The 25,155-nt window shown below is 39.5% G+C and overlaps 1 pseudogene; it reads right to left on the bottom strand.

The window, feature by feature from the left end:
* Nucleotides 1-1,942: 1,942 nt before the first annotated feature.
* Nucleotides 1,943-23,571, bottom strand: LOC119514718 (annotated as a pseudogene).
* Between the last annotated feature and the right edge of the window lie 1,584 nt (nt 23,572-25,155).

Here is a 25,155-nt window from a genome sequence, read left to right as displayed (position 1 = left end):
GCAGATGTGACCACAGCCCTTCCTGATGTACTCATTTCCTTTCCTACAGGCCCCGTCTTCTCTGCATTGGTGCACACAGCTGCCTGCCAAGAGTTGAGGCTCAGTAAAGCCTTCATGTCTCAGACATGGGTGCCTGTGGAGAACAGCCAATAGACTCATTTCTTAAGACGTTGGGTTCATTATGCATCTTTAATAAATATATCATTTATAAGCTATCTGCTGGCATCATGGGAAAAAAGTTTATAACCTATGACTTTATCACAATTGATAAAATACTTTTCTGTTTAAGATCTGATTTGACTCTCCCAGCAAGTAATGCCTAATCCTGAGGATTTGGGTGCTTGCAGAGAAGGTGCCTCCATGGAACCAGGAAGCCTAGGTAACCCTTCAGAGCATGGGCTCCGGAGCCAGATCACCTGGGTATGAGATCAGCAATGCCTTTTCCTACCTGTGTGAAGCTGCTTGACTTCTCCGTGCCTCAGTTTACTCATCTAGAGAATGGGGATAACAACAGCCCATATCTCAGGTTCGTAATGAAGATTTCAAAATTTAAAAGTTTTAAGATCTGTGAAGTGCTCAGAACAGTGCCTGGCAATAGTGAGTCTGTAGAAATGTTTGTTAAATAAAATCAGTGTACAACATTGACATTCTAAAGATGCACTGCCCAATTCCAAAACAGCCATTAAAATAAATATTCATAACTTTGGACCCAATAATTTCTGCTCAGTATGCATCCTAAATAATTTACACAAGTGTACAAAAATATTTATATATGATCACATTAATTAGAGCAATTTGCATAATGGCAAAGAATGTCAAACCATTATAATGCTTACCAAAAGGGGATGGGTTCAATGAGTTATGCTAAACCCATTCAGTGACATCCATATGTCCCCTATAATTAATGAGATGTTTCTATAGGTGACTAGGAAAAGATGTCCCCAATGACTGTGAAATGAAAATGCATGTGATATGTCCCTTATATTAAAGTCATATTACACACATTTAATTTTGCATGTATAAACCACCATGGGGAGCACATGCTACTTCCATTTTGTTGCAAACACAGACTAGGCTTAGAATCTTGGCATTACCACTTGTTATCTATGTAACCCCAAGAAGTCATTGATCAGTCAGAGCCTCAATTCCTTAATCTAAAAAATTGGGATGATATCAATTATTCTGCAGGATTGTTTTAAGGTTTAAGTGTGATAATCTTGCTGAGCATCCCTGGTGAGTGGTATTTGTTCCCACAGTGACTCTGCTTCTTTGGAAGTCAGTAGAGTTAATGCATAAGGCTGATAAATCCATATAGAGGTCAAATTTTTCTACAGACTGAATAAATAATGGGCTGCTATTCTCAAATATAAGTAGAAGCAGTTAATAAAATAAAATTCCTAGGAACATTACTTTCTCTATTATGTATGTTTTTGAACAATTGACTAATAAAAGAAAACTATCATCTATAGGTTTTGACATCTATGAGGCAATTTGGGAATATGTATCAAAAGCCTTAAAAATGTGCAGGCAGTATCCCAAGCCCTAATAAACAGTAGTCCTGAAATACCTGGGTCCCTATCTGAGACTCCGTAAAAGTTTCACTCACTAACTTTATCTTTCAGAAACTTAAATCCTCCAGAGTGTTCCTGTGCCAAGCGTTCATAGCGACGTCGCTTTTTGATCCTTCGATGTCGGCTCTTCCTGTCATTGTGAAGCAGAATTCACCAAGCGTTGGATTGTTCACCCACTAATAGGGAACGTGAGCTGGGATTAGACCGTCGTGAGACAGGTTAGTTTTACCCTACTGATGATGTGTTGTTGCCATGGTAATCCTGCTCAGTACGAGAGGAACCGCAGGTTCAGACATTTGGTGTATGTGCTTGGCTGAGGAGCCAATGGGGCGAAGCTACCATCTGTGGGATTATGACTGAACGCCTCTAAGTCAGAATCCCGCCCAGGCGGAACGATACGGCAGCGCCGCGGAGCCTCGGTTGGCCTCGGATAGCCGGGTCCCCGCCGTCCCCTAAAACCCAGAGGCACTAGCCTTTTCAAGAACATAGACTAAATATGTCCCCTTTTCTCATAAAGTTGACACCCCCTTTTCAACATGAACAACTTAGGCATCACAGCCTAGGTGTCCCTGAAGATCAGGAAAGTGATTAAACTAGAGGAAGGGGTGGCAACAGACAAAATAGGATTTAACAAAGGATTACAAATACTGAATCTATATATATATATTATTTTTTAGATGCTAGGGTATTAGAATAGCTAGAAGGAAATAACTGAAATGGTGGAACTTAGCCCATAACATTCTTTGAAATTTGCTCTAAAGCTACTCATTCAATTGTACTTCAGAATTATCACCTTTCTGTATATATATTTCACAATAAGGAAATAACTGAAACCGTGGAACAGTAATTCATAACATTCTTTGAAATTTGCTATGTAACTACTTGTTAAATCATATTTTGAAAGTTATCACCTCTCTGCATATATGTTATATTTCACAATAAGGAAATAACTGAAATTGTGGAACTGTAACCCATAACATTCTTTGAAATTTGCTAACTACTTGTTAAATTGTACTTTGAAAGTTATCATTTTTCTGTATATATGCTATATATTTCATAATTTTAAAAATGTAAAAAAAAAAGGAAAAAAAAAGAAAAAAATGTGCATTAGGAATAAAGACCAGAATGATCTCAGAGCCAATTTGCACAAGACCACATGGCTAGGAAAGGGATTTGATCCTGTTTCCAGCCCTCGTCACTATACCCTATTGCCCCCCACTGTCTGTGGAGCTTGGCACTGTCTCCACCTGGGCATGAGAACACTGAGGATGGCCCTAGTTAGCTGCCCGAGTGAGAAGCCTTCTAGCCTCCTGCCTCAGTTCCTCAGGATGGGGCTGAGGAAGCCTGCTTAGGGCAAGAGAGAAGAAAGGCCCAGCCAGTGAAGCCGAGGTGGGGAAACCCACCAGCACAAGACTTGCTCTCTTATGTCTGCAGCCATCAGAGACAAGCAGGAGGTAAATCTGAGCAGAAGAAACCGGCCCGTTGTGGAAACCTTGGTAAAGCAGTAACACTTCTAGGAGATGGCATAGGAAACATCTTCATGATGTTGGGATAGGCAAGAATTCTTATATATTACAGAAACATTACTAACTATAAAAATAGAGAAAGTGGGCCTCTTTATAATTAGGACAATTTCTTCATTGAAAATGTTGAATGGTGAAAGACTCCATTAAGAGAGTTATAAAAGGGAAGCTACACAGTGGGAAAAATGTTCACAATTCATAAACACAACAAAGGACTTGTATCCAGAATACGTTCACAAACCAAAAGGAAGAATACGGACAATCTAACAGAAAAATGGGCAAAAGGATTGAACAGACACTTCACAAAGGAGGAAGCTGTAAATTGTTTTAAATTCTGAGAAGGTGGTTTTAATGGTGTAGAGCTAGCATAATTTTTTAATCCCCTCCCCCCATAAAAACTGATACAACAATTAAAATAACAAAATTCAAAACACATAGACAACAAAACTGGGGGACAAGGTATTCCCTCCAACTCCGAAATATGAGTGGTTGGGGAGAGGACCAACCACCATCAGCCGCCAGACATCCAAGGTCTCCACATCTGCAGGAGGAAGAATCTGGGGGAGGCAATGAGACGACTGATGGAGAAGACGAAATATTGTTCCCCTAAGACTTCCTGAGGATTCCACTAGAGATTCAGCTTCAGCCAACCAAAATAACTGGAGAGATGTTGACACAGGAACTGGGGGGGGGGGGGCATTAAAAATATATTTACCTGTGGGATTAAGGCTAAATAATGGTTTAGGGAGAGAATATAGGAAATAGCCATATGCTCTGACAGTGTAAATACAAGACACCTATCAAAAGCTGCGGGAGGGGGTAGGGAGAATATATTAAACATAGATTAAGCTTGATGATTGCCTTCGAATGATTAAATGGGAGTAAAAGGATATTATTTCAGATCAGCTGCAGGAGGTAACATGGGGAAGGAAGAAAGGAAGAAAAGGCTAGTAGTTAATTTTAATATTACTCATAGTAGGACACCTATAGATAAAAATCCAAAAAGTGAAGGGATTTAGGGTAGTAGTTAAGGTTTTCATTTAAGGTAACCAATTAGAGCAAAATTACAACTCTTTCTAAATACCAAAAGTTGAGTAAGGGAGAAAGAGAGATTACTCAAATAAAATATAGACCACATAGTGAAAAACCATATATCCAATAGGGAGGGAATAAAACATGTATTGCTTCTAACAACAACAAAAAGGAAGGCTAAACCATACAATTAAAATCATGTTTACCTATAAGGCATGGAAGGTAATAAGATGGAGGGGACAAAAGATAGGCTTTTAAAAATAGACATTGTGTCATCGATTGACATAGAAATTGTACAAATATTTTATGCAATGATACAACAAATTTAATAAAAATATCATCCCTAAAAACAGAAAGTAAAATGAAACAAATGAAAACAAATGTCTACTCAAGAGGTGACATAATCACACCAAAAGGAACTATATTTTAAATGTTTTAAAACTTTGTAATTTGACAGCATATCACTATGAGATTATACTCAAGGACAAAAAGAACTAAAAAATCTTAAATTGTTTTAGTAATCATATTGTTGGTATTAATGTTATTTTGAGACCCTTGTAGGTATATTGTGGGATACAACAAATAATAATTATCCAGTATTCTAATTCTATCATGCCAAAGTCATTGGCATTGGAGAAAGGATATACAGATGTAAAATAGAAGAGGTTAAGTAAAAATCATGTATCTTGAACTAAAATTGGAAGTATTACATTCTTGAAATGCCATTTCCTGCTAAAAGGTCCAGGGCTCCTAAGAGAAATGGCTAATTCCAGGAGCGGAGCAGGAAGTGTATGAGACAAACTTGCAACATCATTTGAAGAGCCTCGTGCTACCCAGTGATGGAATAATTTGAGCATCAACAAGGATAATAACTGCAATCCCTTAATATACATTAGATACGTAAACCTTCAAGTTCATAATAATACTAAAAACCCATTTAGCTGCAGTTGGGTATCAGCTCATTATTTTGAAAACTAGTAAATAAAGGGAATAAATTAAGCACTTGTCCTGTCATTCCTAAGTGAACTGTACTACTAGGTAACCAGCCAGAAAACGAGGAAAACTTTCTCTGTAGAAGAATCCCAGCTAATAAATAAAGGGAAAAAAGAATTAGAAAAAAATCTCCATTCTTGCAATTCCTAGTGAATTAATAGATCCAGGATCTAGGTATTGATTTTCAAAGGTTGCTAATGTTACAAAAAGAGAAATAACAAGACATTATTGCTTCCTGATAGATGAACACAGCACCTATGAAATAATCATGCTAAAAACAAACAAAACAAAACAAAACAAAACAAAATCTGAGTCTAATAAACCTCTAAATTTAACTTTTGATTTGCAGGAAATACAAAGAGGACAGAATATGTTAAATTCCACACTGTGGGGATTTACTCAGCAAAATCTAGACCAGGAAACTCGACAGGATATATGACTAGGTTTGTGTAATAAATAAAATTGCAAGGATAAAAAGGCAGAGAATCTATAGATTTAAAGAGACTTAAAAGATTTATTAATTAATCACAGTATGTGGGTCTTATTTGGATCTTGATTCAAAAGCCAAATGCTTAAAAAACAGAAATATTTATGAATCAATTTCAAATTGAACATTGGGTATTTGGTGACATTAAGAATTATTGTGAGTTTCTTAGATGTGATAATGCTATCATGGTTATTTTTTAAAAGGAGTCCTTATCTTTTAGATATATATACAGAAATATTTATGGATGAAATGATATGATATCTGGAATTAACTTGGAAATAATAGGGATGAGGAGAAATGGGTGGGATTAGATATGAAAGAAAGACCACATGTTAATAATTGTTGAAGCTGGATGATGGATATGTAATGTATACTATGTATATATGTAGTTATACTATTATGTCTCCTTTATTTGTGTTTAAAATTTCCCATAATAAAAAGTAAAAAAAAATATATAAAAATGTTGAGGGATGTCCATGATATGTTAAATGAGTAAAAAATATGAAGCTGCCAAAATATTCATACACACAGGCATAGAAGTGTGAAAAGATATACACCAAAAGATTAACAATAGTGTTTCTCTGGGTGAGAGATTGTGGGTGGTACTTACTTATTTTTGTTTGCCAAGTCTGGCTGTTCAACCGTAAGTATGTATTTTTTGAAGGAGAAAAACATTAAAAGTTACTTTTAAGATGGAATCCCCATACTGAAAATTTGCAAACAACTGAAGGTAATGGAAATAATGATGGGGGAGTCAAAGGAAGTCTATTTTGTTCAAGCATTATGAGGAAAATATTCAAAACTATACATGAGAGTGCATTACTATTTAACACGGTTCCAGGAAGGTTTGGAGGACAAAGCACATACAGCCTCTGAGTCAGAGAAATCAGACAGGACCCCCAACCCTTACCTCTTTTGAGGGCTGGTGAGCAGACTTAGTCACCAATGGCTGATGGCACCATCTTCTTGCCCCACAGTCCTGGTCTCCTTGGCACTGATCCACACAGATGCCTGTCAGTGCTAGACAACAATTGAAAACTCTTAAATTCAATAAGTAACATAACATATGTAACTATTATAATAATAGTAGTTTACATTTTGATCTAGCACATCACTTTTTAAACATGACCATATATATACATATGTAAAATTTCATCTGATCCTCCCCCAAAATAAGATATGCCCTTAGGACTAGGGATTTGTAGGAAAGAAAGCCACAAAGAAAGCAGGCTAATGTTGTATCCAGATGGACTTTTGTTAGTAGGTATCATTATTTGGATTTTGTAGAAGAGGACATTGAGAAGTTAGGTGACTTGCCCAAAATCACACATCTGGTCAATGGTAGGGTTGGGGTTGAATCCAGGACTATCTGTCACTAAAATACATATCCTTATTACCTGCAACTCAACAAAATTGACTTGGGATACCCTGTTGAGTCCCCAAAGGTCAAGAAATCATTTCTGAAGACAACAGAGCATTTCCTGGATTCCTCCCCCTAAAAAAGTTCTCAGGGTGGCTTCTTAATACGGGCAGTGAAAGAGTTTAATGAAGAAGATGGAAGCTGCACCAAAGCCTTTGACAAAACAGCAACATCTACATCACCAATCACAAAAGAATTCCATATTGTGGGTCAATACCAAGTGGTTGATCTGCCTCAGTCAGGGAGTATCTTTATCTGACACTATCAATATCTCAATCTCTCTCAGTCTCATTTTTCTCATCTGTAAAATGGGATTGTTGTGTGTGTGACTTGGGGAGGTGGGAAAGTGCTGGGCTAGATTGGCAATTCCCAAATGTGGTTGATTATCAGAATCACCTGGGAACTTTATAAAACAAAAGTACAGAGAGTAGAAGGCTGGTCCAGACCTGATGACTCAGATTTTCCAGGGATGGACCAGAAATGTGTATTTTAATGAGTGCCCCAGGTGATGCTTATACAGAGCTGAACTAGAAAATCTCCAAAAGCCAGTCTGGCGCTAACATTTTAGGATTCCATATACCACTCCAAATTGGTAGAGGAACATTAAGGACCATAATTCTGTGCCCATTTCCAACCATTCATTAATTCATTCATTATTCATTTTTCAATTAATTAATTTATTCCCCTTCTCCCCAATCCATTCACTCATTCTAAAGAAAACACACACACACACACACCAAAAAAAAAAAAAAACAAAAACACAAGCACCTACTATATATAATGGACAGAACTAAATGTTTCTGGAAATACAGAGATGTAAGTCTGGTTCCATGTCCACAGGCACTTTCAATCGAGTAAGGGAAATAAAAACTTGCTCTCATATAACTAAAATTGCAGTATGCATGCAGTAAGTGCCATAAAAGAAGTACTGCAAAGAGATAAAGAGTGGTTTAACTCTTATTGTGCTAGAGATTTACCTGGGGTTTTAAAACACACATACACACACTGACAAGATTGTCAAGACTATTCAATGGAGAAAGAATAGTCTTTTCAACAAACAGTGCTGGGACCATTGGATGTCCACTTGTAAAAGTGTGAAGTTGGACACCCTACCTCACACTACATATAAAAATTAAGTAAAAATGGATTGAATGCCTAAATATAAGAGTTAAAACTATAACACTCAGAAGAAAACATAGGGGTAAATACTACATGACCTTGGATGTGGCAATAGACACCAAAAGCATGAGCAACAAAAGAAAAACTGGATAAATTTGACTTTACCAAAATTTAAAACATTTGTGCATATAAGAACATTCTCAAGAAAGTACTACAGAATGGAGAAAATGTTTGCAAATCATAAATGTGATAAGGGTCTATATGTACCCAGAATATGTAAAGAGCTATTACAACTCAACAACAAAAAGACCAACAATCAAATTTTTTTAAAAAGGCAAAGGACTTGAATAGGCATTTCTCCAAAGAAAATATACAAATGGCCAACAAGCATATGAAAAAGTGCTCAATCTCATTAGTCATCAAGAGAAACGCAAATCAAAACCAAAATGAAAACCACTTCACATCCACTAAGATGGCTCTTAAAAAATAAATAAAATAAAATAAAATAAAATAAAATAAATAAAAATAAAATTGAAAGAAAGAAATAGGGAACTTGACATTGCTGGTGGGAATGTAAGATGATGCAGCTACTGTGGAAAACAGTTTGATGGTCACTCAGCCCTCCTAGGTATAGCCCAAAGAATTGAAATCAGGTACTCAAACAAATACTTGTTCACGAGTATTCATTGCAGCACTATTCACAAAAGCTAAAAAGTGGAAACAACCCAAATGCCCATCATGGATGAACAGAGAAACAAAATGAGTTATATCCATACAATGGAATATCATTCAACCATAAAAAGGAATGTAGTACTAATACATGCTGCAATATGGATAAACATTGAAAACATTGTGCTAAGAAGCCAGATACAAGAGGATGCATATTGTACAATGCCATTCAGATGAAATATCCAGAGTATGTAAATCAAGTAGATTAGTGGTTTCCAGGGATGAGGGTAGAGTAGGATAGAGAATGACTGCTTAAAGGGTACATGATTTCTTTTTGGGGTGCTGAAAATGTTCTTGAGTTAGGTAGTGGTGATCGTTACATAACTCTGTGACTACCCTAAAAACCACTGAATTGCACACTTTAAAATGGTTGAAATGGCCAATTTTATGTTATGTGAATTTTATCTTAATAAACACATGCACACACACAACTGGACACCCCTCTAGAGAGTCTGATTTAATTGGTCTGGCATAGGGCCCTTATATTAGTATTTTTAAAAAGCTTCTCAGTGATTTTAATATGTAGGCAGAGACCCCTTGCTACCTAAAATGTGGTCTGCCGACCAGGAATATTGGCATCACGTGGAAGTTTGTTAATGCATAATCGGCTGAATTAGAATCTGCATTTTAACAGGATCCCCAGGTGGTTCTTATTGCACTGAAGTTTGAGAAACAGCGCTCTAGTCTAGAACAACTGAGTATGTCTAGTATATTTATGGTGGTGTCATAAAAATGAGGCTCTTCATCTTTCTAAACCCCTTGCAAATGCCCTGAAGTACTTAAACTCCTCTTTTAATAGCACCTACTAGAAAAACCCATTTGGATGCATCCAATTATCCATCTCCCCCTACCCTGCACCTGAGGGTATCAGAATAAAGTTACCCAACTATGGGTTCCACCATAACTCATGATCAACAGCCTCCTCTAGGACCTTAGTGCTGCCTGCAATTTTACTACAATTTCTAACACATGCTCCCATTCTTCATAAGGACTGTTGCAAACCTTGCCCATTCTCCTCAAATCTCAATCTCTTAAATCCCTCATGCTCAGCAGGTGACCTTGGCTCCTAATTTACAGAGAAAATGTTTTAACCTCAAATTCAGTTTCTCTAATAGGCTAATTGGGTTTATCTAGTTCTTGAATTAACTTTGGTTAGCGTTATCAATCTAGGTCCAATCAGGAGAGAGTAGCCACAATGTAATTTGAACATGGGAAGTTTAATATAAAGAATTAAATATAACAGGGGATTAGAATAACAGGGATAGGCTAGTAAGCAGTAAAGAGAATTCTAAAGAATATAGGAGTGGCAGAGATAAGGAGCAGTCACAAACCCTAGGGCTGAGATAAAACACCCCAGGAAGACTTCCCCCACCCCCACCCACCTCTCCAGACCTCTGTTGGAGAGGGCAAGGCCAGGGCTCACAGAATGGCAGAGACGGGAATTTCTGGAAACCCACCCACTAGGGTGCTGGGAAAAGCTGTTCATGGGGAGGTCTCTCACCAGACGCTTTGCTACAAAACTGCCCAAGAGGGTGTTGGGTGAAGCCCCCGACCCCAGAGCACTGCCAGGTGCTGCTGAGAGCTGAGCACTACAGGAGTTGAGCCCTGGAGAAACACCTGCACGGCAGGGGTTAGAGCCACTCTGCCACAAAACCATCCAGAGTAGGGGTGGGAAGGACGCCTGGGGAAGCTGCTGGCCACGGCGCTGCAGGAGCCGGGCACTGGAAAAGCTTCAGATGCTTCAGGGAGCATACCCTTCCCTCTGAAATGTCTCTCCAGTGCCCTCTACTGACAAAGCTTCAGAGCCACTTGGCAGAGGAAAACTATTTAAAGGGCCCGTATCTATTTTCACAGAACAGTCTAAAAGGATATATTAGGAGCTGAACAGGCAATAAATCAGGGAATAGTTTGTGTCTTTCAAGGAATTTGGTCATTTCATCAAAGTTGTCAAATTTATTGGCATAAAGTTGTTCATTACATTTCCTTTTCCTTTTACTAGCTGTCAAATCTGTAGGACATCACCTGTCTTCTTCCTGATTCTGGTAATTTGTGACTTCTCTAGTTTCTAATCAGTCTGGTTACAAGGTTATCAATTTTGTTGATCATCTCAAAGAAGCATCTTTTGGTGCCATTGTTTTTGTTTTCTATTTTATTGATTACACTTATCATCTTTATTATTTCCTTTCTGCTGCTTACTTCAGTTTTAATTTGTGTTTCCTTTTCAAGCTTCTTAAGGTGGAAACTGAGGGCACCAATTTGAGACCTTTCTTCCTTTCTAATATAGGCATTGAAAGAAATAAATTTCCATTTAAGGCATCCCACAAATTTTGATATGTTGTTTTCCTTTTCATTCAGTTCCAAATACTTTCTATTTCTCTTTTGATTTCTTCTTTGATCGATGAGTTATTTAGAAATGTGTTATTTGGTTTCCAAATAATTAGGAAATTTCCAGATATCTTTCTGTTACTGGTTTTAATTTAGTTCCATTGTGTTCAGAGAACAAACTTTCATTTGAATCCTTCCTTATTGTTACTTGTCTTGTGATCCAAAATAGAATCTAGTTTGGTAAATGTTCCATGTGCACTTGAAAAACAATTATGTGTCAGGCTGTTGGGTGGGGAATCCTATAAATGCCAATCAGGTCAAGTTGTTTGACAGTGTTCTTCAGGTCTTCCTCTTATGATTTTCTATCCACTTGTTCTGTAAAAGAATGAAGTTCTGATACATGTGACAGTTTGAAATGAACCTTGAAGACATCATAATGAGTGAAATAAATGGACAAATGTTGTATGATCTCACATATATGAAATAAATAGAATATGCAAATTCATAGAGATAGAAAGAAGTTTACAGGGCACCAGGGGTCAGGGTGGAGGTGAGGAATGGGGTATTAATGCTTGATGGGTACACAGTTTCTGTTCGGGGAGATGGAAGAGTTTTAGTCATGAATGGTGGCGATGGTAGTACAACCCCGTGAATGTAATTAACATTACTGATTTGTGTACTTGAAAGTGCTTAAAATGGGAAATGCTATGTTGTATTATATGCTACCACAATAATTTTTTTTTTAATTACCTTGACCATTAGCTAAAATAGCTCAACAATCCTTAAAGCAGGTGTGAGCCATCAGTTTATAGTCCTGGGTAGGAGGGGATATTTTGGAAAGAAGAGTTTTTTTGAATCACAAAGTTTTTGAAACACAAAGGGCTACTACTTGGACCTTTTCTTTGCTTTTATAGATCTAACCAATGAAAGTCACAATTTCCATTAGCTCTTATTATTTAGTGGATTTTTAAAAAAGAAATCTACCAATTTTGAGGTCCTTTGCTGTCAGCAAGTGGATCTCAGAATATATATAATTCGTATTAGCAATAGAGAAATAATGACATTTATGAATATAACGTTTTTCAAATATCTTTTGTAAGGCTTTTGTTAGAAACAGAACATATGTGCCTTGTCTAACAATAACACTCATTACATTGTCCAGTCTGCTACACAGCAGGCAAGATGAGATTTCACATTAAAATAAAATGTTACCATTTTGCCTTTGTTTTTTCTACAGCCAGAGTATAAGGCCGCTGCCTGCCAATAAAGAAAAAAAAAGGAGTCAATGACTAGTTTTATATCTGTACAAAACAGAAATAATTTAATCAACAACAAAGATCATAGAATTTTTGCTTCTTTAAGAGGATCTTTTATATTATACAAGTCTGAGGAATATGCTCTTTCATTATCACTGTTCCTGGCAGCTGCCTCCTCTACGCTATTTCTCTATCACCAAATACCCAAGATATTTTAACTCCCGGGAATTAGAGTGCTGTTTCAGAGAAGAGTGTTTGATTTATATTTGCAATATTAGTAAATCCATTGAGATGACTTTCCCAAAACAAAGAAACCATTTACTCCATGAGGATTTTGAAGTCTTCTCCTTTTGCCATATAGAAATACGTTTTGGATGAGTAAGATCCATAAGATCTCCCATAATGGGAAATGAAAATGTATAAACATTGTGGAAAACAGAGCCTGGAGTTTCTCCTCTCCTTCCCGCATACTTGAGGTGGGGGCCTGGAACACTGGGCCCCTGCTGAGATAGAACACTATCAAGGCACGCCTCATTAAAGTGTGCGTGGACGTGAGAATGCAGCTGGGGAACTATTTTTCTGTTATTGTCCTTGAGAATAAGATAAGACCCATTTTGCAGACAGATGTAGACAACCTTGAGAAAATGTCTACATGCACAGTAAAGCATTTCTCTACCCTAAAAGCATAATAAATAACGGTCTTTGTAACGGGACAGACATACTTGCCCGACAGGTGGTGTGTCCCCTGCTCCCAGTCTCCAAGAGATACTTTTGTCTCTAATCTTAATTTCTGCATCGCCCCCAGCAACAAGTGGCGCCCAAAAAGGGGCCAGAATCTCAAAGTGGCTGGTCCGTTCCGTTCCAGGGAAGGCTCGTTTAATCAACTAAGATGTATGATATCGGCGCAGGAACTCGGGTGGAGCAGAGGCCTCACTACTTGCCTAGGTAAGAAGACTCCCGAGCATTTTGTTAAAGCAGGGTTACTATGGGGAATGGAGACAGCATAACCAAGTATCAACCTTATGTCTATCTCCTCCATCAGCTCTTAAAAGCTGGCAGTGCTAAGGCTAATGAATCTCATATTCTAAAGCTCTTGCAAATTGTAGAAAAGTATTGCTCTTGGTTTCCTTCTCTTGGCTCCCTGGAATCTAGTGATTGGGATAAGGTAGGTAAAGAGTTAAAGAAATTGCATATACAGGGTGTCCCTTTGCCAGTCACTATTTGGTCCACTTGGATCTTAATTCAGTTTTAAAGCCCCTCTTGATGGAGGATGAGGAGGAGAATAATGATTGTCAGAAGGAAAACTTACAAATTGAGAATTTCCAATCTCAAGTTATTATTTTGGGTGGCTGTCCCTCATTTTTAACTGGTTCATGCTCAAACAGCAAATCAACTTCATTCAGTCCCAGACATTTCCCAAATTTTCCCCAGGAAATAACCCAGCTCCTGGGTATCTGGGCATCAAAGCAGCACTATCTTGCACTCTTACACTGTTTTTAGCAAAACAGGAGAAAACAAAACAGAAAACCTGTTTTCTATTGTTTTTGTTCCTTCCAGTCCTCTACCCACTTGGTTCAGATATGAATCCATGGAATGATTATTCAAATTACCAGTTACCAAAATACTGTGTTTCCTCCTGTCCTTTGGCATCTAAGTGTTTTGTTTTGTTTTCTTTTGTTTTTCTGTTTCAAGTTTACCTTCTTGAGTCTGCCCTCAGGGTGTCTTCCCAGGCTGCTTCCCAGTCAATCATGCAAATAGGCAAATGGAGCAGGCTGCCTGCCTGGGTGCCCACAGATTATTTATTGAGTTCCTACTTATTCCAGTTTGAATCTATTATGTACCCCCAGAAAAGGCTGTTCTTTTAACCCAATATTGTGGGTGCAGCTCTTATTGTGTGTGGGATCTTTCGATTAGGTTGCTTCCATGTAGATGTGACCCACCCAACTGAGGGTAGGACCTTGATTAGATTATTTCCATGGAGGTGTGACGCCACCCATTCAAGGTGGGTCTTGATTAGTTTATTCATAATCAGAGGAGGGACATCCCTGGAAATACATGGGAAGATGGGGAGGTAGAGAAGGGGTGGAGGAATTTGCAGAAGACCAATCAGCAAGCCAGTGCTGGGTCATGCATGGTGCCTGTGCACTGTAAAACACCAGGGGTGTTCCTGGAACTGTGTGATGCAGTGGCCCTGACAATGTGGCATAAATGCTACTGTGACTTTATTACCCACCCAAGCTGGGAAGTCCGGGTCACTGACAGTATGCAGCTGTGCTATCATTTGCAGTTGGAAGGAGAAGGAGAATGAAACCCAAGGTCTGAGGGGCATTAGATTCCAAACTTAGACCACCAAACCCAAGGAGGAGAGGAGAGATGGAATATACTAGAACTTGTGCCAGCTAAACAAACCAATTAGTCCCAGGTTAGCTCCTCCAACCACTAGCTGGAGATGATCTCCACTCTGGGGGCTCTCTTCATTTAGAGAGATTTTCACCACTCCGAAACCTGCCCCGGAAAGGTCACAAATACCAAATTCTTATAGAACTTGCTTAAAGCTCCCTTGTCTCAAGCCTTCAGAAAGACACAGACATAAATGGCCAACAGTGAACTGATGGAGATCATTCACTGCCTGCCTCCATGGCTTCCTTGACACAACCCTATAGAAGGTCCAACCGTGGAAGAAGGGAGGAATCACTACCTCCAGCTTAGGTTTCAGTCTCTAAGCCTCTGGCATTTTCAGGGCTTCCCTTGGTGGGAGAGTGGTGAACAGAGCTGCCTTCCAAGTGTTGACTCAGGATCAATTCCATGCACCAAGGTCATCTAACTTCTTGACCCCTCAGTTTGTTCAGCTGTAAAATTGTAACACTAAGTAAGACTTACCTTATTAAGTTGCAGGGGGTATTCTGAGATAATCCATGTCAAAAGGCCTGCACACAGTGGGTGTTAGTTAAGTCTCTTCCTCTATTGAATATGGCTTCCAAAACCTGGGGGACCACATTGCCTGGTGAATCTGTATGCACATCATTGTCTAGAGAGTGAATAAATAACAGGTATCTTACTTTATGAAACTTCTCTTGAGGGTGCTGTCGTGAATGTGACTCAACACTAATGATTTCTAGTCTCTGTGTCTCTCTAGTCCATAGTTCAAATTCTCAGAAAGGAAAAAAAATAGATTGAATCAAAGGTTTGTATGTAGATCATTCATCTAATGTCAAGGAAGCAGTGTCACTTTGTGAAAATATGGTCACTAGGGTTTTTCCCAAAATAGGGAGCATTACTGTGAGCCTTATAGGTAGCTTAAGAAGACTCTACCACATTCCACTCCTTGGCTGCTGTCACATTCACATTCACGTACACACATATGTATGCATATGCTAAGATGCTATTTAATCTGACCTTCTTCTCTTGTACAACCACCAATGCACTCAAACCTCCCCAACAGAGGAACCCAGAGACACACCCAAATTGCTGTATCTAGTGGGTGCCCTGTGTATACTTTCCTCCTAGTCCAGGGTCTCTGAAAAATTTCCATTACTCTTCTTATTTCCATCCTGATCTCATCTTGATATTGTATCTACAGCTCTAGAGTAAATGGCATTTTTCCCATGATCAACAATAAGATTGAGTTAATAAATAAATAAATACTATTTAAAAATACAAAATAAGTAATATGTATTATGGTCTAGCACTATGAAGAAAAATACAGGGGGATGAGGCATTCCCTGTTTTGCAAATGGTTATGCAGCTTTCGCCAACATCCAGTCCACATTTCCCCAGACCTTAGCAAACATCTCAAAGGGCACAATTTCTTCTGGGTAAGGTGAACCAAACCTTCAGTTCTGAGAGGCCTGAACACTGGAGATACTACCTGTGGAGAGTGGCATGGGTCTTCCATTAACTCTATCTCTACTCATGGTGGCCTAAAAGTGTATTCCAGGAAAACATCTGGGTTCTGAAACTTTTTTGCTTTTGCTGGTCAAGGGCAAGCACTGCAGCCATAACTGTAACTTTCCCTTTTTAATTGTGTGCACCTGCTTGTGACATGACAGTCAACATAGACAGACAGTGGTCCTGGCTTCCAATTCTATGGCTGCCTCATTGGGAAAACTCCTGAGTGTTTCTTCCTTGGATACTAAAACTTATGAACAATAAGCCCAGAATAACAGGAGTAGGAAACAAAGATTTTGAGAATGGGGAGACTGCAAGATGTGCTACTGTAGTCTCTACTTTTTTTTTTTTTTTTTTTAGTAACATATCTACATCCTGAAATCTCCCCTTTGACCACATTCAGTGGTCTCTACTTCTCGGTTCCTAGATTTGTGCTCCTTTGGGAGGAACAGGCACTGGTTCTGTCTTGATTTCCTAAGGCTGCCATAATAAAGTATCACAAACTGAAAGCCTTAAAACAACAGAAGTTTACTCTTTGACAGTTCCGGAGGCCGGAAGTCGGAAGTCAAGGTGTCGGCAGAGCCAGGCTCCCTCTGAAGGCTCGAGGGAAGAATCCTTCTCTGCCTCTTCTAGCTTCTGGTGGCTCCAGGCTTCTTTGTCTTGGAGCAGCCTAAGCCAACCTCTGCCTCCATCTTCACATGGCCTTCTCCCCCGGGTCTTTGTGTCTCAAATCTCCGTCTCCTTTCTCTTATAAGGACACCAGATTTACGGCACACTCTAAATGCAATATAATCTCATCTTGAGACCCTTAACTCAATTACATCTGCCAAGATCCTATGTCCAAATAAGGTCACATTCCCCTGTACTGGGAGTTAGAACTTGGACTTATCTTTTGGGGGCACACCATTCAATACACAACAGATTCGGACACTATGCTTCATCCTACATTTATTGGTGTCCCTCGCCGAACTGATACCTTAACTGAGTGATCAAAGGTAATTCCATTGCACTATAGCACCAGTAATTGCAGGACAATGTGGGACCTGTTCAAAACACTGAGTCCAAAGAACAGGAGCAGGCTGCCTCTTCCCATATTTCACTGCGAGGCAAGTTTCTTAGAGGCAATTTGCTCGGAATATCATGGTGGTAGAGAAGGCCACGGCTGATGGTGCCAGTGGAAGCAGGACGGCCAGCAGAACAAAGCCAAACTCCTATCACGTCAGAGCTGCACTGCCATTTGTCTTTTATATCCCTCTGTAGCCAGTGAAGGTCAGATGGCTTTAGAGGTTTTAATCAGAGTGGGAGAGCTGAGGAATCACATGGCATTCATTAGGATAAACAGGTCAACATAAAGAGAACCTGTGCTATTTTGTGTTATCATTTTCATTTTGTGAGTAGGCGTATTGCAAATATCTGGAAACCAGAAATACTAACTTTCAACAATTCATTAGTGGAAGGTTAGTATTAAATATGCAATGGACAATTTTCCATTAAGTTTGTTTGTTTGTTTTTATTTCTTGCTCTGTTGGATTGGTTGATTGAATCCCTGAGATAATCAGTGACTTGTAAGAAAGGCAAAAATGGATAATGCTTATGATGATTAAAAAAAAAAATTGTAAGAACAGTTAAAATACAAGTACACAACTACATCTTTCCGCCATCAAACACAATATCAGCAATTTAATTTCAGGGAAAAATCTTTGACAATATTAAGTTGTTTTTAATAAGCTGTTTAGCTATGGGATTTTATTTATATTAAATTAGTAATTTGTCTGGGTTTTATGTTTCCTTAGAAGCTACTTTAGGAGTTTATGACTATTTACCTTCATGCATATTTAAGTTTAATAATAATTAAAATAATTTATATCACCTCTGGTGGACCTCAAAAATGTTTTCTCTTTAAAGGGTCTCATATATGTGAGTTACTGCTTTGCATTCTCACTCTCTCCTTAGAGTCTCACTTCTATCCCTCTGCCATTTTTACCTCATTGGAATTTTTTTTTTATCTCCTGTCCATTTCAGAAGAGACTCTTTGCTTAATATTTGCACAAGTTACAAGTTTTTTTGAATGCTTTCCCCCAGAACCAACTTACTGTTTTTCCTAAAAGAATATTAAACGTGTTAAATATTTTTAAAATGCTTGCAGTGTTTAAAGTTTGCCCCAGTCTCTACCCACCATGTTTCCAAAAATCTTACCTTCCAAATTTCAGCTTTGGCCTCCTGGACACAGCTGCCCCGGAGCCCTCATAAGGTTTACTAATTGTATTTTGCCTCTGGCTCTGCATGTTCTTTTGCATATCTTCCTTTGGGAGCCTTTATCACTTCCGGGTGAGAAGAAGGCCTGCCCTCTTGGTGGAGGGAAAGAAAGGTCATGAGTTTGGCAACATACAGATGGCTGCCAACTTCTGAGCACTAACCTTGGAACAGATTCTCGATAAGCTTTAACATCCTTATTAGGTTTCCATTTAACAGACAACAGCCTCATTATGGAGTAGTTATTATCCTCATTTTAAAAATTTGAGCAATTTGAGTCTTCAAAATTGTTAGAAAATTAGACAAATGTCAGAGCCATGACTTGAATTCTTACCTGTGTGACTCCAGAGCCCATGTTTATGGCCCATGTGATATAACCTTATTATCACAAATGAGGAGTGGCCTTGAGAAATATCTAGGTCTCCCATAGATTTTTTTTTTTTTTTGAAATGGCAAAAAAAAAAATCATTCTTATAAAAAATTCAGGTTGAACAAAACACTGCATTTTTGTAACTGAGGATAGTACTTTTATGACTTACGATACTCCACCGTTGTAAGAAAAGTACCTGATTCTTATTGCAGAAATATCTGGCCTCGATTGTGATAATTTGGAAATACTCAATGTTTTTACAACTTGGCAATCTCAGTGATTTGGTTAGGATTATCTTCAGAAAATTCAGTATCTTGTTTACTGTTCCAATTGATTCATTGAGTTTTTTTATTCCAAGTACCATATTTCTAGGATTGGCTCATTTTCAAGTCTTTTTTCTTATTGTCCTTTTGCTCAATTTAAACATTTAAAAAATCTTTCAGAAGGTTCCAGCGTTTTGAGTTCTTGGGTTGTAAAATCTTGTATGTTCATACACTGACTCTTTTCTCCACTTGGGATTTATTTCCTTGTATGGCTTTGTAATGTTTTTGGCAGTAAGCTTTGTGAGTTGCTTTTGGTGAAACCTCTACGTTTTAGGATGTGGAAACATCCCTACAGGCTGGCTTTTTGACTGCCAGGAATTTTATAGTCCATATTACTTTTTCTTTCTTTGGAGTAAATCATATGCAGTGCAGTGACCATTTTGACAGTTTTCCTTGCTGCTTCCTGACCTGATGAGAATAAAAATGTCCTAGTTGCTGCTTCATAAAGGAGTTCTGTTTCCCTATATGTTGGTAGCTCCATTATTTCCCTAACTACAGGAGGGAGGACCGTGACTTACACTTTTACCTGTAATTGCAGCTATCTCTCAGCCCCAGGCATTAAAGCCCAAGTGTACTATTATAAAGCTCCCTTTTGGCACCTTAATTTAGACCATGACCATGGATTTAGTTTTTGTTTTATTTCAGTTTGGCATTATTATATTGACCTCAGTTTGGCTTGAGTCTCATCATTTTGTATAAATTTCTAAAATGATCACAACATGCTGCCCTATTTGCTAGATTTTCACCTACTCTTGACTGTGGGTATTTTGGAGGGAAACTATCAAAGGTAAATTTGCTTAGAATATCTGTATAAAATGGAGAAGATCATTTTTTGTAAATTAAAATATAAAAGTTATTTCTACAGAAAGAAAAAGTTGTAAATTAAGCATTCATAAAATTAAACTGAAACAGCTTTTGAAAAACAATCACTATATTTCAGTGCTACCACTAGATGAAAATGTTAAGGCATTTCAAGTCATAAAACATACATCTTAAAATAGCTTAGATGGGCAATATTTGTTCTTTTTGAAGGGACCATCTTACTATAAAAATGGCTACCAAGGTGACAGATGTTACCGAACATACTATTTATGAATCTTGCATAGACTGCAGTCAGAGTACTTCGTGAAAAGTTGTGGCCTTCCCAAATTTCCCAGAAGTCTGACCTTCAAGTCCCAAACTTCTTTTGTCTACATAACTTACAAAATATAGTATTCATGCAACGAGGTGAAGGGATCCTGTAGACAGCATTTTGAGTGAAGTATGCCAGAAACAAAGGCAAACACTATAATGCCTCATCAATATGGACTAACTGCAATGTGTAAACTCAGAATTGAATCTTAGAGCGCAGCTTATCAGGGGAATGCTTATTGTAATGGTCCCTAGATTGTAAGCTCTTACAGCAGTCACATCTATTCCTGAATTGTAATGGCTATCTACAGATTCTGAGATGCTGATCCCTTTGTGTGTAACCTGATCGCTCCCTGGAACTTTGGGTATCTGTGTGACACCTGAAACTCAGAGCTAGAGCTTGGCTATGAATGTCAGTATTAGCACATACAGCAACTGTTAAAAAAGCTGAAAAAGAGTCCAGACTTCAACTAGAGATATGAATAGAGCAGATCTGGTTAGGACTAGGACAAATCAGGCCAAAGGGTAAAGGACGATACTGACTGTGTTTTAAAACTTCAACTTCCATGTGAGACCAAGGGAAGAGATGTTTATTTGGTGCAGGATCTATATTTCCTAAACAATTTAACCCATACAGTTTATTCAAACACCACAATTACATGGAACTTTGAATAGAAAGTGAGACCTGGTAGGTTTGTATAGGCTAGTGTGAAATAGTGACACATCCTGAAGTAATTTGGGCAGAGAATAAAAATATATATGCAGGGCCCCCCTGAGGAACTGAGGGAAAATGGAGAAGTGTTGGGCTTCCTCACCTGGATTGTTGTTGATGTTCTCACAAACATTGAAGACTGGCAGTTTGGTATGCTGAGCCCTCTGTCTGGGGCTTGCCCTTATGAAGTTTGTTACTATAAAGGAGAGGCTAAACCTGCTTATAATTGTGCCTAAGAGTCTCCCCTTGAGTACCTCTGTGTTGCTCAGATGTGGCCCTCTCTCTCTCTAGCTAAGCTAGCTCAGCAGGTGAACTCACTGCCCTCCCCCCTACATGGGACCTGACTCCCAGGGGTGTTAATCTCCCTGGTAACAAGGGATATAACTCCCGAGGATGAATCTGGACCTGACACTGGGGGATTGAGAACATTTTATTGACCAAAAGGGGGACGCAAAATGAAACAAAATAAATTTTCAGTGGCTGAGAGATTTCAAATGGAGGTGAGAGGTCACTCTGGTGGGCATTCATATGCACTATATAGATAACCTTTTTTAGGTTTTAATGTATTGGAATAGCTGGAAGTAAATACTGAAACTATCAAACTGCAGCCCAGTAGATTTGACTCTTGAAGACGATTGTATAACAACAAGCCTTGTGGCTCACACTCCCTTTATCCAGTGTAGGGATGGATAAGTAGAAAAATGGGGACAAAAACTATACGAAAAATAGGGTGGGGGGGATGATTTGAGTATTCTTTTTTACTTTTATTTTTTATTCTTGTTTTTACTTTTTCTGGTATAAGGAAAATGTTCAAAAAATAGACTGGGGTAATGAATGCACAAGTAAATGACGGTACTGTGAACAGTTGATTGTACACTACAGATGATTGTATGATATGTGAATATATCTCAATAAAACTGAATTTATAAAAAAATGTAGTATTAACTGAGTGATTTCAGTAGCAGAACTTGAAGATATAATACTTAAGTTTTATTTTGTATACAAAACTCCAGTCATAAAAGCTAAACTTTGAAGCTCAGTTTCAATGACTTGTGATCCAGATATCACCAGCTTCTCAATATATACTACATGATCAACATAATGGGAGTCCATTGTCCACTTCTCTTACTTTTTCTCTTTCCCTTTTGGTTTTCCTTTTTGTGGCCTGAGGTCACAGTTCCTTGGGTACAGTCAAAACACTTCCACCATGGCCACACTGGTTTGAATTGACTGGCCTACCTTGGTCATCTCTTAACTTACTGAAAACATCGTGATAAAGGTCACGCAGTTTCTGTTTCATGATTTTAACTGCTTTGTTACACTGGGCTCACTTTCTCTAGTGTTTCCTTTTTGCTTGCAAGTTACATGCATCACTTTCTAGATTCAAAATTACATCTAATTTGCATTTATATCAAATTCTGAGCTGCTACTTTATTTTCCTTCTTTTGATATCAGGGATGAGTGACACTTCTAAGTCTGTTCAGCCAGTACCTTCTTAGCATGCTTTTGAAAGAATCAACAGGCATGCAGACAATCTCATACTTGGAAAAAGAATTTGCAGAGCTTTAGCACGTGGTTCATCACAGCTTAGGTATCTATCTGTGTCATCCAGGTACCTACAGCTTATTTTCTGGGACTTCCCAGGCCATGAAAGAGATTCAGCAGTGTATTCCGGCACACTGGGCTGTAAGTGGTAAATGTAATTATGAAATTTTTATGAAATAATGTGCTGAAATGCAAGTTCTCCATATGAACCGGAATCACTCTGATCTCTGTGACAAAGATTACCCGGCTCCGGGTAGTAGCCTTCTACAGCTCCTAAATCATGACGGGAAAGAGATTCAAGGTCACAAGTATAAGCTATAGAACCTTCAGCGAGAGGATGAAGGGGACTCCAGCGTTCACCTCCCGGAGCAGGTGGCCCTAGAATGGCGCTGCAGATTCCGGCTCCCGACCCTTCCGGTGCAACAGGCCGGTGCGCCTCCACTGTCCCGAAGCCGGGAGGAGGCTGAGCGCGAAGGCCGTGCTCCACAGGCCGCCCAGGAGCACCAGCTCCTCAGTGCAGGCGGCGGAAGCAGCGGGTAGACGTTCAGGTCTACACGTAGCCCCGGCGAGCTCAGCAAGATGGTGAGGTGCGGTTGGGAGGTGCTCCATCTCCTGCCGCGGCTTTGACACGTGTAGGGCCCGCGGGCCGCCCGCACCTGCAGGGCAAAGCAGGAGACACGAAACAATAGACCCGAACACGCAGCGGCCCTTGCAGCACCCCGAGCCCCAGCCGGGCGCAAAGGCACTCTCGCTCGGCAGTCGGCACCGTACCTGGCGCCGCCGGGACTCTGGAGAAGGGGAAGAGACGTCACCTGGGCCCAGCGCTGCAGCCCCGCAGCCCGATGCAAGGCCGAAGGTGCACGTCCACGCCCCCCTGCCCCATCCGTCCCACATGGATTTTTTTTTTTTTTTAAATAACCTTTTTGGTTTAAAATAATTTTAAAATTACAGAAAAGTTACATACAAAGGACAGTGTTCCCATATACCCCACCCCCAATTCATAGATTTTTGACAAGGTCTACAGATCGACTCGACTAAATGCGAATATATATATTTGTAATATATATAAAATTTTAATTTTAAAATAAATCAAAATCCCAGATAGAAAATCATCATTCCCAAATCGTGTATCTTAAAAAGCACACCAGGAAGCAGCCATCTGACCAGGTGCTCACCAGGTGCGGGGCTGAGAATTCAGTTTGGGATGCAGTTTTGCTTCCAGAACCTTGCACTTTTTCACAGATTTTAGTAAAAATTTATTTTCAGTTTGCCTTTTCTTTTGTCCTTCCAGCCCCACTGGCTCAGGCATAATCCGTGAGGACTGGGATCATTACAGTCCCAAGCCTGATCAGCCCCCCCCTCCCTGGGAATTGGGCTGTGTTCACCATTTGCACTTTCTTCTTTTCTTCAGGGAGAGCCTGTTCCTGGCTGCTCCTTACTCCCTCAAGGTTAACTGGGCACCTGGCAGAGCCACCTGACTGGCAGACCCAATTGTTCCTGAGGTGGTTGGGGATGGAGCCTGCAGGGAAGAAGTTTCGGTGCCCAAGTCAGAGACCAACTCCACAGCGATTGCAGAAATGGTTTTTTGCCTGTGTTATTTCACTTAATAACTCACACTCTATCTGAGCCGGGTTGAGAGAGAGGCTGTCGTTTACCTCTCTCACACCATATCTGTCCAGAACACAGTGTGACAGGCGGGGTGAGGATTGATGAGAACCCACACCTTTCTGGCCCTTGGAGGGGCTCACATCTTTGAGAGCACCTGGAGAGAGTGCTTGGCAGCAAGCAGAGCACACTAGGAAAGCCATGTGGAAGGACATGAGTTGGATGTAATTGAGCACCTGTAGAGCATCCCTGGAGACCCCCAAAATATGGGCTTAAAACTAATGGCATAGGGAAGGGACTGGTGTGAGATAAGAGCTGCAGCAAAATGTGGGTATGAATAAACAGAATGCGACCTCATTCCTCTACCTAATCTACTGAGGCAAGGGGACATTGGGCTTCCACAGACATGGCAGGAGTTGTGTTAGAAGAGAAAATGAGGTACCTCTGGGATTTCAGGCTACAGAATTATCTATCATAACTCGGGGTGGAGAAGTAAACAGGAAAAGACAGGAAGGGAACCGAGTGAAATAAACGTAGCTGTAGGACTCACCACCTACTACCCCACGTCCAGAGTAAGCTTGTTCAGAGAACAATTCCCCACAGAGGGGTGCTCAGTAATTAAGAGTAATTCTCTAGCCCCAGTGGGCTATTCTATCCTGTTCTCAGAGGCCAGTGCTACGTGATAATTTTGGAATCTGCTCAAAGGTCCCTTGGGGGTTATTTCTGAGACGGATTATGGATTTAGGATAGATCCTTTGTCTTCTCTTTCTTTACAGTTTTCAAAATGTCAGGAAGGTACCTCTCATTGGTAGAATATAAGCAAAACTCTTGCAAAGTATTCTGGGAAATGTAGATCCCAGGTTTCTCCCTTTG

The sequence above is a fragment of the Choloepus didactylus genome, chromosome 18, assembly GCF_015220235.1.
Source record: "Choloepus didactylus isolate mChoDid1 chromosome 18, mChoDid1.pri, whole genome shotgun sequence".
Classification (NCBI taxonomy): Eukaryota; Metazoa; Chordata; class Mammalia; order Pilosa; family Megalonychidae; genus Choloepus; species Choloepus didactylus.
This window is presented reverse-complemented; position numbering and strand designations above follow the sequence as displayed.